The 12568-nt window shown below is 38.0% G+C and overlaps 1 protein-coding gene across 3 annotated transcripts in view; it reads right to left on the bottom strand.

Annotated features, from left to right (window-relative positions):
• LOC116704400 (alpha-1,6-mannosylglycoprotein 6-beta-N-acetylglucosaminyltransferase B) overlaps positions 1 to 12568 on the bottom strand; it is a 110260-nt gene that overhangs the window by 24103 nt on the left and 73589 nt on the right. The gene's annotated exons all lie outside the window — the stretch shown is intronic.

The following is a 12568-nucleotide window of genomic DNA, read 5'->3' as shown; positions in this document are numbered from 1 at the left end:
AAAAAAAGCTTTTAATTTACTTCAGTATTTATTGTTACCTCCTTTTCTGGGATACTGAAATGCAGTAAAAACCTACCAGTGGAAGGACAGGACTTTTATTTTAGTTTGATTCAACCATTTCTTGTGAAAATATGTATTAGTCCGCTGCTATTGTCTCTTGTGAGGTGGCAAGTTTTCTATTGCTTGCATACATAAGTGACACAAGTAAACTTTTACCAGTGTATTATATCATTACTGGTCATCTCTCAGCCCCAACTCCAATAATAGAGAGCCACATACAGCAGCTAATTAGCAAGAGTCCACATTTTTATTAAGGTGTCCTTGAGTCAGACGTGATACTGTAAGGGTTTTCTTTAAAGTTTGAAAGTTTGTATAGTATAGATGTATTCTCAATGCACTGCATTTTTTATGGACTATAATAGCCTAATAATGTTCTCAATTACCACCCTTTTCTGAAAAATATGTAGTGGGCTAGTTTCCATCTTGCTTACTGTGATACTGTTGTGTGAAACATTTTAAAATACAGCAATGTGAAGCAACATTTGGTGTGCATTCATCCTTCACTGTACAGTGACGTTCTTTCTGCACCCCTTAAATTCTATGCCTTCAGGCATCTGAATACTTTTTTATCTGACCACTTGGTTTATAGGATAATTGGCTCAGCTCGCTCTAAGTTGGATGCTTATGACATAAGAATATAATAAGATAGCACGTCTAATTGTTGCATTGTGTTCAATCATGCTAGCGGCATGACACCAAACAATACTAGTCTGTTGGTCGGTCCACCAATTAGGAAACAAAAATATTATGAGTGTTGGATAGATTGCTGTGACATTGTGTCAGTCAGTAGCCTGGAAAACAGGAAATGCTGAATTACACATCTCCATCAGCAGAAAAAATGAGCAGTTGAATCGGCAAAAAACGCCAGCTACAGAGACTAAACTTCATCAGCAGAAAATCCTGTTTGTTTGACAGTTGATCTCAAAAGGTTTTCTCGAAAGAATCGTAACAGAGGTAATGCTTGCACCTTTAAGAAACCAAAGGAGTTGTCACCCTGAAGCTGTTAAGCTCACCTGCTGAGCTACATACCAACACAAGTGAGAGAAATAGACTGTGAAGAGCAACACAAAAAAAATCTGAAAAAAAATCTGGGTGACTGCATTAGAAAGTAAACCCACAAGGTGATGATAAGAAATAATCAAATTCCAATCCCTGTTTACATCTCCCCTTGCTTTGGCAAGGTTCAATCTAATTCCTTGAGAAAAAACACAAAAATAGTCTTTTGATTGAAAGTTGAATTAAAGTATGTTTGTTGATCAGATAGTATCTTATGGGTTATACAATCAAAGTCAAGCTAGGGTGTACAGTGCAGGCCTTTGGAAAAATATATTCAAACAAACAGGATGAACAGAGCTGAATGCGTAATGACCAGGCTGAATTGAACCTTACAGCATCAACATCAACAACAGATGGTAAATGTATGGAGGGAGGGAGAGAGAGCAAGTAGAGAGAGAGATAACCTGAGGTGTTGTGAGTGTGTGTGTGTGTGTGTGTGTCAGCTTAACTGTAAGTGCTTGTGTGTGTATGATGTATACTTGCTGTGTTGTGAGATCCAAATTTCTGCCAGCCTGTCTATTGATATTCACTCCTACCACTTGTGATTACAACAAGAACTTCAGAGAGAGAGAGAGAGAGAGAAGAGAGAGAGAGAAGAGAAGAGAAGAGAGAGAGAGAGAGAGAGAGAGAGAGAGAGATGCACACACACGGAAGATATGTTATTTCTAAGTGCTAGATGTACTGTGTCCAGTCTCACATCCTTGTTTGACTCAGTTTCAACTTATTGACCAACTTAGGGCCTCTCTGTTACTGTGCTGACAGACCTGCTATTGGATATCTGACCTGTGAGTGGTCTGCTAGCTCTTACTTAGCTATTATTTCTGTGACAGATAAGGCCAGAGGCTAATGGAGACTGCAATTCAATTTGTACCCCCAGTGAGTTTCATCTTGCTATGCTAGTTTTACAAAAGGAGTCATTTGATTAGTGTTGCTACATCGCAACACTATCAACACTAGCTCTTCTGGCAGCTGTTAACCACCAGAGGACTGCAGTGAAAACACACACGGAGAAAAGAGTTGTTTGATGTAGTGGACTGAAGTTAAAAATAAAAATGTGGTTTTATGGCACTGTAACAAATTACCGTAAAAATACGGGATTTTTCTTACAGTAATTCTCCATTCTTCCTAAATACAGTGAAATACTGTAAATATTGAGGCATTTAAGGGACAAAATATTAACAGCAAGCGGCTGTACAATTTTATGTTATATTACGGTATTTTTTTCTTTTTCAGTAGCCAGGTTGAGTCCGCCCACAACTCTTTTAAAATCAAGTGGCATCAAGTCCCCCCCACTTCTTGGAGAGTAATTAGAAAAATATAGTATTACGCTAGAGATTTAATACAAAGAAGTACAAAAAATAAGAAGAAGAGAAAGAGAGAAATGAGAAAAATGTTGCCCTTATTGTGAGTGACTCTGCCTGAACAGCACAGAGGTTCATGGTGTGCATCACCTACTGGGCTCACATACTACACTTCGCACATCCTCCGCCATCCTGCTCTGAAAGGTAATTTAACAAGACAATTGTGTTATCAAATTCAGCTGTACCCTGGTTTGTCATTTGGGTTGAATTTGCATTGTAACAACTGGTTGTATTTTTTGCAAGCATGCACCCTAATGTTTTGTTGGCAAGTTATCGTTAGCTAGTAGGCTAGCTAAACCGTGTTACCAGTGTCGTAACGTTGCTTTTATTTCTTCCTTGTTGTGACTAATTGGGATGCATTGGTACCTTTGGATGATATATGGCATTATCATTTGATGTCAGAACATTATTGTTATATATATTTTAGATGAAAATACTGATCTAAAATAATTTTGGGATAGCATTGTTGTCCGTAATTTATATTTGTAATTTAGTAAGACCAAAGACCATCAGTCTGCTTAACACTGCTTGCAAAGTAATCCATTGCTTTAATGAAATAATTTTTACAATTTATATAATTTTCTTATGATTATAAGAGACAGAGGTCATTTTTATGAAAAAACATCATTGAATGTTTATTTAGTATATATGATGTGGTTCTGTATTAAGTGCAAATAATCCTAAACTGAAATGAACTCTTTCTCTCTGATGTGGAAATGAAGAGAGGGCAACACTAAAGATTAGAGTATGAGAGGAAGAAATGGTTTAAAGGGAGGATAAGGAGGGAGAAAATTAAGTATGCATGTCTTTGGATGAAGCCTGGGAGTGTTCCTGTGACCATGTGTTCATCCAAGGTTAGACAATAAGCATACTGTATACTTAATAACCCTCCCAGTGTAGCCTTTCCAGATTGTCGTACTCTTTGTCCTCCCAGATTGCATATGCTCACTTTTTTTCTTCCATAATAGAACACCTACAGCCACAGTGCCTCACTCCTCCCATCCTGTGAAAACCTCATGACTTTGGACTTGAAGGTTGGGAAGTGTGATGTTGAGAAAAGGCTCAGAGCAGCCTCAGCCACACACTGTAGCTTCCCTTGGTGCTTTCAAAATGAGGAAAATAAAACTCTGGACATTCTTAGTTTTTTTTATTTTATCAAGGTATTCAATGAAAGCGGTTTCATTGTATTTGTGATTTAACAGAAATTAGTTTACTTTGATGTTTTCTGCTACTGCGGTCTTTAAGTTTGTCTTTATCGCCCAGCATGTTTCCTTGGATCAGGGAGGCTCCAAAATCATGCTTGCAGCTGTCGCCATGGTCCCGCTACACGTTCTGCGATACCATGTTACATCCTGCTACGCTCTGCGGTGCCCTGTGCCTTGAAATGCCGCACAGTGCCCTGCTATGCCATGAACTACTACAAACTAATATTTTTTGTGACTCTTACTGCAACTTTTAATTTTAACCCCAACCGGTCGTCAGACACCGCCTACCAAGAGCCTGGGTCTGTCCGAGGTTTCTGCCTAAAAGGGAGTTTTTCCTCGCCACTGTCGCACTGTTGCTTGCTCTGGAGGGAACTACTAGAACTGTTGGGTCCTTGTAAATTATGGAGTATGGTCTAGACCTACTCTATCTGTAAAGTATCTCGAGATAACTCTTGTTATGAATTGATACTATCAATAAAATTGAATTGAATATATACATTTTGCAAAATGGAGATACTGAATCAAAAGGAATAACACAAAGTAGCATACAAGTGATAATGTCACAGAATGAGCTCAAACTGCTTGTTTCAATTAAATGAATAAATACTCTTAAAACCCTGAAAAGAAGTTGTGCTTTAGGGATGTGGAGTTAAGGTGCCAATCAGTGCTTGCATTTAAGCCAATGCATTGACATATTGGCACTATTGACAACTTAATACACACTGTCAGTTTATCAACGCCCCACGGAAAAAAAAAAAATATCCAATAAGGACAACATGTTGAGGCTGGATTAATTTTCATAGTAAATAAATTCAAATATACCCTCATCAACACTTTGTATCACACACCCAATGAAGCACATACTCACACTTAGTGTTCCATCTTAAGCAGAAAGATGCTGTATAGTCATCCTATACATAGCACATAACTACACCTTCTGTGGTTATTCATTGTGAAAAGCTAGCAATAACACAATATGTACAATTCATCATGATTACGCTGCGCTGCAGCTCACTCAAGCCTTTTGTTTGCCTGCAGATGTCACTCTGTGTGTCTGTCTGTCATAACAGAGAGGAGGGGAACAATGAGGCCAGTAAGAAAGGGCTTAGATAATTCCATAATGCTAACTTGGATTCAAAACAATAAAAAGAGAGAGACATAGAGAAAGGAAGAAAAAACAGACTGTAATGTACCAACAGCTGAGAAAACAGTAGCACGACAGAATACAAGCAACTCCTTGGTATTTCATTTTCCATCAGCAGCACGTTTCTCATTCTTTTCCTCCAACACCCCTCTTTTGGTAGCTGTTCAACCATAGCATATCGGCCGATAGTGAAAATGAGTTGTTTATTCTTAAAATAGTGTAATTTTTCTCTCTTTTGTTAAGGAACCCTGAAGGACAATTTGACTGGTAAAATGACATTGAATAGCTGACCTCTGTATAGTTTATTTTTTACAAAACCTAACAGAACCAGAACCAGCTGTGCATTATATTCACCCTTTGATAGATGTTGGTACATTATCAACTATCCTTGTACGGGACAATTCAATGGCACGCTACTAAATTTAGATATACTGCTAACTGGACACACTGTCCCTCTGTTAGAAACAGACAATGTCGGACTTGTTACAAACAATCAAAGAAAAAAAGTGTTGAAACAGACTTTAAAATCAATTGAAGAACATTTTCAAAATGATCATCATATGCTAATATTCAGCCTTCCAAAGCCATAGTTTTTATATTTAGTCCTCAATCTTTCAGATTGAATGATGAAGTTTCAGGTCAAAACTAGAGTTGCAATTTGGCAGCGTGCGATGCAGATTTGTATTACTGGCACTGTTCCAGTAACTATATTTACCTTAGCACAAATTTGAGGTTTGTACTTTACTTGATTAATTTCATTTTATGCTACTTTATACTTCTACTCCACTAGATCTCAAATGGATAAATTGTATATTTTATTCCACAAAATTTGTCTGTTACTTTTGAGATTTCAATTTCTCATCACCTTCATATCCAGTGAAAACTTGTATCTCCAAATATGGTGTTCTTGATTTTTAAATATTTCTTATAAACTAAAGAATTAAAATTGGCACAACCTTAAACAACTAAAGGCAGTAAAATGAAATATACACAAATGCAGCAGTAACATTAATTAACATTTTCCTGAATAATGGGAACTGCTTTTACTTTCGATACTTTAAGTGCATTTAGCTTATAATACTTACTTTTAAGGTTTTGAATGCAGGACCTTTACTTATAGTGGAGTATATTGTGAGTGTGTTATTGCTACTTTTACTTAAGTAAAGGTTCTGAATACTTCTTCTATCCTTGATTGCTGCATCTGTTTCCAACATACAGATAAAGGAATTTAGAAGGTTTAATCTGAAAATGTGGCTGTGAAAAATTAGCTATAATTTGCAAACATACATTTAAATGCTTACTGTACTTGAACGATTCAATATTGGGAACAAAAACTAATAGAAAGGCAGTTAAGAAATTACAGCATTAAACTCATATAAAATCAAGCTACAGCATATAATTAAAAAATCCAGTTATATTTGTGGCTCAATCTTTGAGACACATAGAATAGAGTCATACAGCAAACACTGTAGTGCGTATCAACATTAAACGGATCAACTCCTTACTGTAAATGTGTGAATGCTGACACGCAGAATAGACCCTATTCAGGTTCAAAATAGACATAAGTAATACACACACTGACACACACTTAGGATGGCAGCTATCCCAGACAAAATTCGAGTGCCATGCAGGGCCACACAGGAGCCCAATTGCCCAAGGTTCTCCTGTCTCTTGGCTGGCATCTAGTCAACAAGCCCTCGGAATAAATACACATAGGCAATGAAATGCTCTGGAGTAAAAGAATACATGGGAGGGCAGGGGAGCAGCGCACCAATTAACATTTCCTTTGAAATATCTATTTACTATTGAGAGTGTTCAGAATCTATAAAGCCTGTTTAAACAAAACCACTTCAAATAGTACCCTACATGTTTTGGTCCAGTGCACCTGAAACCCTTTCAGAAGGGCAATGTCCACTGCTGACCAAACAAAAACTAGCCAAATTGGAAAGATAACTACATATGGAGGAAGTTTACAACTTTGAAGCTAAGCCAGTGGATGATTATAGTGTGTTATCTTAAACAAAAATGTGTCGTTCAAATTAAGAATTGAAGAAAATTGTAATTTTAAACTACAAAAGATGCGGCATTAAATACTTTTGAGAATTTAATTTGTGATTTTTACACATTTTGCCATCTTGGGATATACAGTAGACTGATATAAGTTTTGATATAAATATTAGTATCATAACATTACAGTAATTTTAACCATATGAACCAGCCCAAATGTTCACTGTAAAACAGGATGCAGTATATTACATCCTGTATCCACATACTGTGTATTTGAAATTCCTTCCTTCTCTGTCTCATATCCACTTTCTCATATGAAAAAAAAGGATTTTAAAAATTGAACTCTTTGCTCATTCAGTATATGAACAATCAAAAGTATCTGTACAGAATGCATGTGTTTGCAATTGTTGTGCGTTTGTTAATGTGTTCCTGTGCATGGTGCTATATAGCTATTCCGTTCAATAACAAATGACTGTATTGATCTCCTAAGAAGCAATTTAGCAGGGTGTTATTAGTTGCACAAAAGCAAAAAATGAGCAATAACACAGTGTATTGCTTGTGGTGAGCTAATATGTGTCATTTTGCCCATAGGTCTATTACTGTATGTGTGTGTGTCTAGGTCAAGTGGTGCAGAAATGGAGCCATTTTATTCTTTCTCACTCCTGCTTCTTGGTCTGTACTCATTGTGTGAGTTAATGCATAGGTCTGTTATGCCTCTCTGCCCAGTCCTAGTTTGTGTGTGAGAACACTCGATCCATACAGGCCACAGGTATGTGTGTGTGTAACTGTGTGTTGTGTGTGTGTGTGTACGTTTGGGAGTATAAATGCATTTCCACAGTATTTCCGGGATGTGTGTGTTTGCATGCATGACACAAACGTTGAAGGGCATCAGTGCTGTCAGCTATAGTCATCCCCACTGTCCTGGCTGACAGAGGGTGAGACAGGGTCAGCAGTGAGAAGAGGGTGGAAGCAGCTGATACTGTGACCAGCACTGTACAGAGTGTATGGGGGTATAGCTGTATGTCTGTGCGTATCCTTCCATGAAGAAAAGACATAACTGAACAGACTGACGGTTATGTTTGGCATCAGATCCAAATCAAATCTAGATATAGTTGTGGCCAGTACTGTTCTACTGGGCTTGCTCTCCATCCCAAGGAGAATTTGTTAACAACCACCATATTTTCTGACATCAAGAGCTTTATAATGCATTACCTACGTTATGTCTATGCAGATTTTCCTCAATTTCTATTATCAAAGAAAAGAATAGCGCTGGCAGAATCAGGTCTTTGTTGTACTTCAATGTGGTAAAAATGTTTTGATCTTGGTTTTTGCACTTGTCTTTTCTTATTCAAGTAAAAACTAATTAAAACAATCCCCTAATTATTTAGTTAATTTAATTATTCAATTTATTTAAATAAGATCAGATTTTCTTTCAGAACCAAAACAACAATTTGAATCGAGTATTTTAAACTGCAATATAATAGTACATTATCTTAATATTTTCTTTTGATGTCTTAATTGAATGAGATATATCTATAAAGGTATTGTGTATGCAAGAAAATAAAGTCCCCTTTCTGCCAGGAAAGAAAACAAATATAGAATAAGAATATGGAAGTGTTCAAGCCAAATGACAACATTTAGAGAGTAAAGATGGTGGAAAAATAGTACAGCATGATTTTATAAAAACTTGGAAGATACTGTTGACCTGGCAAGCAAAATTCGAACATGTTTATAAGGTTAAGTGACTGAAAACTATTTCAAAGAAGGGCCATGCAAAAGTCAAATAGTTAAACCAAAAGATCTTAGTCCTAAATGTCATGCAAAATGTTGCCTTGGTGTTGCATAAGGTAACATCAAAAGGTTTCTGCCCTAAAACTTGGTTTAAATGTTTATCACCGTGGCATGATGACAAAATTGTGCAACACCAGCTTGATCCTCTTATGTGTGGACCCTGGCAGCTGTAGGCACCATAATACTCCCATTTTAGGAAGACAAGTCTACTTTACATGTCAAGAAGAACCTCGGTGATGTGAGTGTGTGAGTGGTAGCATATAGCTTGAATATTAAAAAATGCTGCCTGAAACAGTAAATACTGTTGTAAATCAACATGTTCTTATGTGCAATTAAGTGAGATACACACAAACAGCCTAATCAAACACTCAAACATCCATGTAATCATCTGTTTCCACATTCACCTTTGATTACACCCAGGGGGATGGCAAAGTCTCTCTCCCTCTCTCTCTCTCTCTCTCTCTCTCTCTCTCCAGAGCTATAAGCAGCTGACAGGCCCCAGTTATCAGCCAAGGCAGGGTGCACTAAATAAAGGAGCCGCAAGGCATCATAAACACCAATTCACAGAGAATACACACAGAGAGAGAGAGAGAGAGAGAGAGAGAGAGAGAGAGAGAGAGAGAGAGAGAGTGCAGCAGAGGGAGGGATGAATCAGAGATGAAAGAAAGAAGAGGCAAAAATCCAACACTCCTGTCAGAGATAATAAAATTCTCAGATGAAGAGCTCCAGTGGAGAGAGGGGAAATTAGAGACAAAGGGGAGGGAGAGAAAGATGGGGAGCAGCAAGGTAAAAGGGGAAATGACAAGTTAGACGCAAGGGAGTGGGTAGTCAGAGATGGAGAGAGAGAGAGAGAGAGAGAGAGAGAGAGAGAGAGAGAGAGAGAGAGGAAAATCCAATTGAGAGAGAGGAGATAAGAAGAGGTGTAAAGAGGAAGAGGAAGGAGGGTAGGGCCAGAAGGGGAAAAGGTAATGTTAGTTAAAGAAAAATATTAAGAGTTTAGAACTAGTAAAATGTGTTTGAACGATGTGTGAGAAAGACAGAGAGAGAGAGAAACAGATACACAACGAAATAGTACTGGACGATATGGCTTATATCACACACACACACACACAAAAAAGTCAGCTCCTGCTTTGTCTTCCAAGACGTAAGGCGGTCCACCATTTTCCCTTTGTCAGCAACTTTTGATCTAATCCCACTAAATCAAGAAGAATAAGAGTCGGCAATGGTTGTGAGGGAGGAAGTTGAGGGAATTGAAAGCAAACACACACCGACGGACACAGCACACACATATGGAAATGCATATGGTGGGATATGGGTGTGTAAATAGATACTTTGGCAGATATACATATCATTATGCTCTCACACATGGTGCAGATCAGATAAATCCCATTTGCACTCTGCCACTGGCACACAGGAAGGAACAAAACTGAGGAGTGACAGTCAAATGATACAGCAGGCAGATGCCTTTCATTCAAGTGTGGAGCCAACACACGCATATTGATGAATGTGCAGGAACAAACACTCACAAATCATCAGGAGTCAAGTAGACGTGTGCAAGTGCACGTATTTAAGTTAACTTATTAGTATTCCTCTGCAGACAGGGCAGAGTGCCAACTGAGAACTGATTTTCAACTATGTGTGTTGTAGGCCATTGACCCTCTGAAGCTGCCTGAATTGAGCTCAAGCTCACACCTGAAATTAGACTTTCAAACCCACACTGGCGCTAGAGAAAGGCAGTCAAAAGACAGAGACTAAACCTCCTTTTATTTATGCCTCAATAATATGCAGAAAACGTCTGCAGTGTTGTTTTCTTTGACTTGACAAGTGTTACTTAGCAAGTGGCTTGTTCAAGTATAGAGTTCAGTATCAAAAGTGTTAAATCTGGGGGGGGGGCACTGGACAAAACAGTGGCACGGAGTTCAAGTGACACTGCTGATTTAGTTGCACACTGAGAATGTTTGAGACTTCCTCCCATGTAAAACAAAAGTGTTGGTTATTTCAGCTCAAAAGTGACAAAGCTCTCTAGTGGCCATTGGAATTATGACTCTTATTTGCTGGGAATAAAGGAGGAAATAGTGTGCTATTTGACAAGGGAGATCACTGTTTGCTTCCCGACAGTCAATGTCGGTATCTTTAATCCATGATCACAAATGATCCCTAACTTTGGTTAGTGTTGGCAATGCTGGGCTGTCTGTGTGTTGGTTGGTCCACCACTTTGGTCCAGACTGAAAAAGCTCAAAAATCGGATGGATTTTTAAGAAATCTTGCGCAGACATTTGTGGTCCCAAGACAATAAATCCTACTGACTTTACTGACAAACCTCTAACTAAGATAGTGAACATGGTAAACAGTATACAGCATGTGCTGGGCACCAGCATTTTAGCATCGTCACTGTGTATGTGTTAGCATACTGACATTAGCATTTCATTCAAAGCACTGCCATGCACAGCCTCCCAGAGCATTAGCACAGAGCAAAGCATTGCAACCTAACAACACCTTAACCATCACTGTGTAAGATCAGAAAACAGTTTAATTTTTGCAACGGTGATTTGTAACAGCTTCAGAAGGCACTCACAAATGATGTTGTCCGAGCATTAGATCAGAAAACTGGTTTTGAGGGCAACTTGAAACAATGCATTTGGTTGTTTAATTAGGGGTACTTTTTGGAAATTTTCCAAAACGTTTTTATTCTGGATGAAATGACAGCAGAACAGCAGTAACACAAGAGGGAGTTTTTTTTTTTTTTTTTTTTTACAGTGACACATCTGTGGTCCATGTAAAAGTGGAAAGCAAATGGGAGAGCTGCACAGTCTGTTCCGTGAGAACTCCGGTCTCAGGCAGGGTTAAAATCCAACATATTCTTGAAAGCGACTAAGAAATGAACACAAAAGTGGTGGAATGTGGTTTCTGTAGGACATAGATGTTATGTACTCTCGTACATCTCTCCATCAGACAAATGGAGCGGTGAAGGAGCTGTAAAGAAGCTGTTAGAGCAGCCACAAAAAGTACTGCCAGTGGGTTTTATAACTGCATGTTAGCTCAGTTATTACCCAGAAACGAGAGATAGAAAGAAGAAGAAAAGGCTAGGGTGCAGAAAAGACAGCAATTTATTTAGTTTTAGGGAAATAAAGACTAATTTCAAGGTTGGCTGCCCTAAAATGGCCAATTTTCTCCTCAGAGAGGGCACAGAGATATAAGGTGTACTGACATCAGTTTGAGCCCGGCTTTGACAGCCTGTCACTTTTTAAACAATTACGAAGAGGAGATACTGACAGCATCATTGAGAAAAATGTTTTGGGTTCTCTTGTTAACTCTAACAACTCCATAATAGCCTTGTGAGGTTGAGTGTTTTGGCACCAAACCCAATTATGCAGGACTTTGCTCTCTTCCGCTGCAAATTCTTTTCATTTTTCAATGAAAGCGGAGATATCAAGGGCTCTGATATAACTAACAAGCACTGTCAAGTTTGCTAAAGGAAAACGTGGATAATAACAGGTTTTTGACCCATTTTTACCAGTGGTTGGCACAGATATATTAAATTTGTGTCTCTAGTTTAAATATAATTTAAATTACTTTAATTTTTAAAGATACAATATATTCTAATGTGTGAATAGAGATTAGGGAGTTGACCTGACCTAATACACAGATGAAAGGGTTACGTTCAAATCACTGATAAAAGTCATAATAAAAGTCAAAATAAAATAGTTTGTGACAAAAATAAGGCTAAGAAGCCAGATTGTGAGAACACCATGTACTGTATGAGATCCTAACGCTTCAGTTTTACGATGCATATAATGTCACATGTTGTGACTATTGATATTTTCCTTTATTGCATGACTGTGTACTTTCCCAACATTAAAATTGATGACTATGTGCTTGCTCTGCAGGTGCTGCACACCAATTTATCAGTTGTGGTCATGCACCATTTCACTGAACACCAATTA

The sequence above is a fragment of the Etheostoma spectabile genome, chromosome 2 (assembly GCF_008692095.1).
Source record: "Etheostoma spectabile isolate EspeVRDwgs_2016 chromosome 2, UIUC_Espe_1.0, whole genome shotgun sequence".
Taxonomy (NCBI): domain Eukaryota; kingdom Metazoa; phylum Chordata; class Actinopteri; order Perciformes; family Percidae; genus Etheostoma; species Etheostoma spectabile.
Note: the sequence above shows the minus strand (reverse complement) of the source record. Positions and strands in the feature narration are given on the sequence as shown.